The sequence below is a fragment of the Sinocyclocheilus anshuiensis genome, unplaced genomic scaffold, assembly GCF_001515605.1.
Source record: "Sinocyclocheilus anshuiensis isolate Anshui unplaced genomic scaffold, SAMN03320099.WGS_v1.1 scaffold510, whole genome shotgun sequence".
Lineage (NCBI taxonomy): Eukaryota > Metazoa > Chordata > Actinopteri > Cypriniformes > Cyprinidae > Sinocyclocheilus > Sinocyclocheilus anshuiensis.
The window spans coordinates 382,316-389,148 of record NW_015542360.1 but is presented as its reverse complement, the minus strand read 5'-3'; the positions used below and the strand labels follow the sequence as shown (position 1 = coordinate 389,148).

At 40.1% G+C, this 6,833-nt stretch overlaps 1 protein-coding gene across 1 annotated transcript in view; it reads left to right on the top strand.

The window, feature by feature from the left end:
- Positions 1 to 280: 280 nt before the first annotated feature.
- Positions 281 to 6,833, top strand: part of LOC107691879 (dystroglycan-like) — a 55,493-nt gene continuing 48,940 nt past the window's right edge. Inside the window, exon 1 of the mRNA XM_016490707.1 lies at positions 281 to 750. The gene's annotated coding sequence lies outside the window, so the exon portion shown is untranslated. The remainder of the gene's footprint in view (positions 751 to 6,833) is intronic.

The following is a 6,833-nucleotide window of genomic DNA, read 5'->3' as shown; positions in this document are numbered from 1 at the left end:
TCTATCTATCTATCTATCATCTGTCTGTCTGTCTGTCTGTCTATCTATCTACTTATCATCTGTCTTTCTATCTATCATCTATCATCTGTCTGTCTATCTATCTATCTGTTTGTCTGTCTATCTATCTATCTATCTATCATCTGTCTGTCTGTCTGTCTCTCTCTCTGTGGTGCGTTTTGTCAGGTCTGTGGACAGTAGCGCTGAGGTGGAGTCGTGTGAGGGGTGGAGTGTGAAGGTACATGCTGCTCCTCCTCCATCTGAAGAGGCAGATCTTCTTCACAGCTCAGACAGTGAGTTAGACAGCAAGTGCAGAGCAGCTCACACACACACACACTGCGATCAAACACCGAGGCGCGAGGCTGGAGAAACCCTCGACATGTGACCGCTGCTGACTGTCGACATGAACTTTCATTTAATCTTTATTTTTTAATTTGATTTCCTTCGTCATAAAGACTCCAAACAGGACTTGTAATCAAGCGCCGCGCAGTCGTCCTGTGGATTTGCCAGGAATAATTAATTATCCTCGTTTTGCGATTCCTGCTCGTTCCTCGTACGAATCTCCTGAAGGACGAGGAGCGAGTGTGTAAACAAGCGAATAAAAGCATCTCACTGACCTCCAGCAATAACCAGCGCCGACCCACGACAAGACCTGTGCTTGTAACAGCAGTATTTTTCGCCACTGGAGAAGCGTAGAAAGGGATTTGTATCACTTTCGGAGTCAAGTCGGTTCATCTCCAGCAGTGTGAACAGGTAAACATCTGCTTGTTTTGCTGCGGTGTGGGAAAGGATTCGTGATCATCTCGATGTTAGAGGGCTCTGGGATCGAGTGGACAGACTCTGCTGGTCGAGTCTTGAAACTGGACAGTGAAAGTTGTTAGAGTTACAAATCAGGTCTCACAACTATAGGAAAGAAAAAGCTGCAGCCAGAACTAACAACAACAATACTACTACTACTACTAATGATAACAATTTAGTTGTTAATTTTCTTACATTATCGAGGCTAAAAATAGTAACAGTAAAAGTATAATAAATGTGAAGCGGGCAATTCATTTCAGAGAAGCTAAAATGTTTATAGGCCTACATGTAAAATATATAAATAAATAAATACATAACACTCTCTGGACAGTGAAAGTTGTTAGAGTTACAAATCAGGTCTCACAACTATAGGAAAGAAAAAGCTGCAGCCAGAACTAACAACAACAATACTACTACTACTACTAATGATAACAATTTAGTTGTTAATTTTCTTACATTATCGAGGCTAAAAATAGTAACAGTAAAAGTATAATAAATGTGAAGCGGGCAATTCATTTCAGAGAAGCTAAAATGTTTATAGGCCTACATGTAAAATATATAAATAAATAAATACATAACACTCTTTCTATCTGTAGTGAATTTTGTACTTTTTTTTTTGTTCAAGCAGCATAGTTCGTGAAGTTGAAGCAAGCAGCAGATAGATAGATAGATAGATAGATAGATATATAGATAGACAGGTGTTTAGGCTTGGCTGTGTTTGTGCTGCAGAGAGGCTGACGCTCCTAAAGCAAACAGGTGTAAGACCCCCGGAGCGCCGACGCGACGCGATAAACCACAATGCTTCATTTGGAGTCGAATAAGCGTCGTACGCCGTTTAGTGTTCCGCGTCGCGAACTGGGCTACTAGAAAAGCTGTAACGCTCATCTTTTGAACCAGAATGAATCAGAATTCAGATTAGATTCGAATCAACGCCGCTTTTGTTCGCGTCTCTTTTTTTAACGAACCGGATAGCGAGCTCAGTTTTGGTGTAGTCCGTCGGTTAAAAAAAAAACAAAGCAAACGCTTGTTATTTTTGTTGGTTTAGCTACATGAAGGTCTCAGACGATTGATTGGTTAATTAATGTGTCAAGTTGGTTATCATTTGAAATCGATGACCTGACTTTTGACATGAAAAAGCGATATAGATAACGTTAAATCGTTTCTGGTGTAGCATTCCCGTTGTTGTCAATATCTGGGTAGATTTAGTCCGCGTATTGCTATTTTAAACGACTTTATTGGGTCGTTTTAGATGTTATCGATCACCAACAGATAATCAATAACGCCAGTCCAAGCAGAAGCAGGTTTAGATGTGTTATTGTACATGTTATGGTAAATATGTTGCAGCCGAATTGAATTTCCGCGTTGAATTTGGTTTCCAGTGTTGTTTTTTTTTGAGTTTATAACCTTTTCTGGCGCTTTCGTAACGACTTGGGCTTTTGAAGATTGTGTTGTTTTAATACACTGTCTCATTTATGGTGTTTGCACGTCAGGTTTGGCTTTATAATATAGTATTGCTGTGTCTGACGCGTTAGTATGGAGATGTTGATAAAAGAGGTTTAAATCAAACTGTAGGTTTGTGAATTTCTTTTTGTCTCTTCAACCTTATATAGACATAACAACAAAGTAACCTCAGTGTGTAGCACTAATGAACCAGGAGGAGTTTTTGTTGTTACTTACTGGCTTGTTTGGCATGTGCATCACGTCTGCCTCTCCATGGAGACGTTTTTAAACCTTTCAGCTGTGTGAGGGGTTTTTTCCCTTCTTGTCAAGGGACACGAAGACCTCCATGAGCTTGCCAGACATTTGGTTTCCACGCTATCCTTCAATATTTGACTTTTTCGTCTTATGCTCCTTAGCGAAGAGGAAAATGCTCTCCATGTGCAGTCGGTTTGAACTAAACGCAAGATTGACTCCAAAACAAGGCAGTGGTTAAATTGTGGACCGGTTTGTGAAGAAAAAACCTTATGCATAGTTTATAATGTTGTTTACAAGGGTTTTAATTAGAAGAATTCTGAATCTGTAGTAACCAAACACTCCGTGTTTCCGTGTTTAATCTAAAGAAAGCGAATATTGTTTTGGACACAAGTATTGCTATTTAAATGTCTTTTAAATGAGTTTTACTAACGACCGAACAATCATTAGTTTCCAACATAGAAACATGACATGAATTATGAATGTTCTTAATAATAATAATATGCCATAATATTTATGCTAAGTCGTTTTGATTTGTTTTTGCTTGCATGTTCGTAATGTTAACATTGGTAGCAGTGCTATGCATTTGCAAACTAATGGATGATGTGTAACATTTGCGCAATTTATGCAGTCAACACAATATGTAAGTTACTTTAGCATTGAGGAGACAGTAGAACCAATGGTGAAGATCTGCTAACTAAAGAATTATCCCATCTGACCCGAAGCTGAACATTGTTGTACGTCCAGTTTTTAGTGATGTTCAGTCTGTCAAAACCAGATTTAAAAACCAAAAAAAACACCCACATCACTTTCTCCGTGTTGAGTCGGTTGGTGGTAGGTTTGTGAATTTCTTTTTGTCTCTTCAACCTTATATAGACATAACAACAAAGTAACCTCAGTGTGTAGCACTAATGAACCAGGAGGAGTTTTTGTTGTTACTTACTGGCTTGTTTGGCATGTGTTAATAATAATAATATGCCATAATATTTATGCTAAGTCGTTTTGATTTGTTTTTGCTTGCATGTTCGTAATGTTAACATTGGTAGCAGTGCTATGCATTTGCAAACTAATGGATGATGTGTAACATTTGCGCAATTTATGCAGTCAACACAATATGTAAGTTACTTTAGCATTGAGGAGACAGTAGAACCAATGGTGAAGATCTGCTAACTAAAGAATTATCCCATCTGACCCGAAGCTGAACATTGTTGTACGTCCAGTTTTTAGTGATGTTCAGTCTGTCAAAACCAGATTTAAAAACCAAAAAAAACACCCACATCACTTTCTCCGTGTTGAGTCGGTTGGTGGTTTAGTCACCGAATGTCTCATATGAACGAGGTTTAAAGTGAGTTGTTCTGGAATAAGGCCATATCTCTGTCTTGGCTTGTAGTTGATTCTATTTTCTGCATCCCCCTCATTTCGTCCCAAGGCATTGAGGAGACAGTAGAACCAATGGTGAAGATCTGCTAACTAAAGAATTATCCCATCTGACCCGAAGCTGAACATTGTTGTACGTCCAGTTTTTAGTGATGTTCAGTCTGTCAAAGCCAGATTTAAAAACCAAAAAAAACACCCACATCACTTTCTCCGTGTTGAGTCGGTTGGTGGTTTAGTCACCGAATGTCTCATATGAACCAGGTTTAAAGTGAGTTGTTCTGGAATAAGGCCATATCTCTGTCTTGGCATGTAGTTGAGTCTATTTTCTGCAACCCCCTCATTTCGTCCCAAGGGAAAATCCAGTGAGTAAAGGGGGAGAAAATTAGAGGACAGGTATAAGTTTCCTTCCTGCCCTTTTTACGTCTTCTGCGAGTTTCAGTTTCATATTGTTACTAGCTCAGACCAGGATCTCTGTTGAAAGTCTGTGGTGGGAGACTAATTTAGTCCAATTTTTTCTCAGGTGCCCTTAATGTAATTGCGATCGCAGGTATTGCAATACCCTTTGGGCTGATCGTCTTGCAGAAGATGTTCTGCTGACCCGAAGCTGAACATTGTTGTACGTCCAGTTTTTAGTGATGTTCAGTCTGTCAAAGCCAGATTTAAAAACCAAAAAAAACACCCACATCACTTTCTCCGTGTTGAGTCGGTTGGTGGTTTAGTCACCGAATGTCTCATATGAACGAGGTTTAAAGTGAGTTGTTCTGGAATAAGGCCATATCTCTGTCTTGGCATGTAGTTGAGTCTATTTTCTGCAACCCCCTCATTTCGTCCCAAGGGAAAATCCAGTGAGTAAAGGGGGAGAAAATTAGAGGACAGGTATAAGTTTCCTTCCTGCCCTTTTTACGTCTTCTGCGAGTTTCAGTTTCATATTGTTACTAGCTCAGACCAGGATCTCTGTTGAAAGTCTGTGGTGGGAGACTAATTTAGTCCAATTTTTTCTCAGGTGCCCTTAATGTAATTGCGATCGCAGGTATTGCAATACCCTTTGGGCTGATCGTCTTGCAGAAGATGTTCTGGCCTGTTGTACTGTTGCACTTGTCAAGTGTTATTGATTCACTTGCTCCTGAGCAGAACTCTCTTGGCTCTGTAATTGCATGTTCATTTATGCCTTAATTTGTTTGAGCTAACCAGTCCACGGAGATATTTATTCCTGGTCTAACTTGTAAAACGTCCTTTTACGGTGCAGTCCAGCTCTGAGAAAACGTTAGCGGAGGGTGACAGTATTGATTTATTTCCAGCACACGTGACTCCGTTGTTGTCGGGGTTTTAAAAATAGACAAAGTATGAGGTGCCCCCCCGCCCCGGCATGCAGGTGCCTAAAAGTTTATTGTAGATGATTGCACGGTCAAGTCCGCGAGGTGCCTATTTGGGCTTTGCACAAATCTCTCAGCACAAATAAAGACTTAAACTTGGATTACGGCGCACCGGTGCTGACCGTGAGGCAAGGCCACGCGGAAAAGGCGCGCCCAGGAGAAAATTCCCAGCTTGTGTGGAGTCATGCACCGGACCTCTCATAACTCCCGTGCTTTCGTAATCAGACACGTAATCTTGCAGGGTGATTGGATTTGAGATGACGCCGCAGCCCGAGTCGGTGGCTGGCTGCTCCTACCACGAGCATGTCTTTTTTTTGCGCACGCATACACATGCAGATCTCTTGTTTATTTTCCAGTAAGCTGCTTCAGTCTTTGGAGGCACTGTCTGCTGCAGTGTGCCATAGTTCACACTTCAATTGCAGCCTAACCTAGATTTCTGTAGCACTGCTTGTAAATAACCCTGGGGCTCTGTTCTGAGGGTGGGGTCTTTAAAGGCAGCGGGAAACGGCTCTAATGCAAGGCTGCGTACTATCGGTACTGTGATAAGACTTGCATCATCAGCAGAGGTGTGGAGCTGAGAAGAAGAAACCCGAGAAATATCCGCCTTACTGACTGGCACCGAACGAATAGATTTTCCGTCGAATACTGTGCACTTCTGTAATATGCAATAACATGCAGACCCGCCGAGGAGACGTGCGTTTGCTTAATGAGTTAATGTTCTGCCACGTTGCTTTACCCATGTGGCCCAAGCTTAGTTTGCAATCTCCTAGTGTGCCGTAATGCCAGAATTGACCAGTTGTTTCACTGAGGTTTAGCGTCGACAGGAAATCAGACGTGACCCTTTTTACACGTTCTTGGCCTTATTGTCAACAATTTAGCAGTGCACGTTATATTTCAGCTGATGTCAGTAAACCATTGTGTTTTTCAGCTTTAATGTTTTCGAAATTAAGTTGCATTCAATTTAGAATTTTTATGTTTAATATCTTGTGTATTTGTAGTAGTTCATCCAGAAATTACAATTGTTATTATTTACTCACACTCGTGTTGTATTTTTTTCTGTTAAGTGCAAAAGGAGATATTTTGAAAAACAACAATGGACCTCATTGACTAGGATAAAAAAAATAAAAATACTGATCGCTTGAAACCTTAAAGTCGCACAGTTTAAAAACATATGAAGCATAATATTCATTTTGCTTCATGTTGAGCATAACCACAATAGAGATGATTTCAATTAAAGGCACGATATGGAAGATTTTTTTTATTAAAATATCCAAAAACCACTAGAACTGTTATATATTTTATAACACTAGACTTGTGTACTTATATTATCTGCCCGAGTCCCGTCGGATTGCATCGGCTGTGGGGATGAAGACAACAACTCCCATGATTCCACACTCAGTCACGGCCAGTGTTGGGCAAGTTACTCTGAAAATGTCATCAAATTACTGATTATTGATTACTCCTTTTAAAAGTAATCACGTTACTGTTCTGATTACTTTATTTCAAAAGTAATTAGTAATTAGGTACATTACTAGTTACGTTACTTTTTTCTCCATGAAATTTATGAAATCCCAGCATACACGCTCCCGATAAATA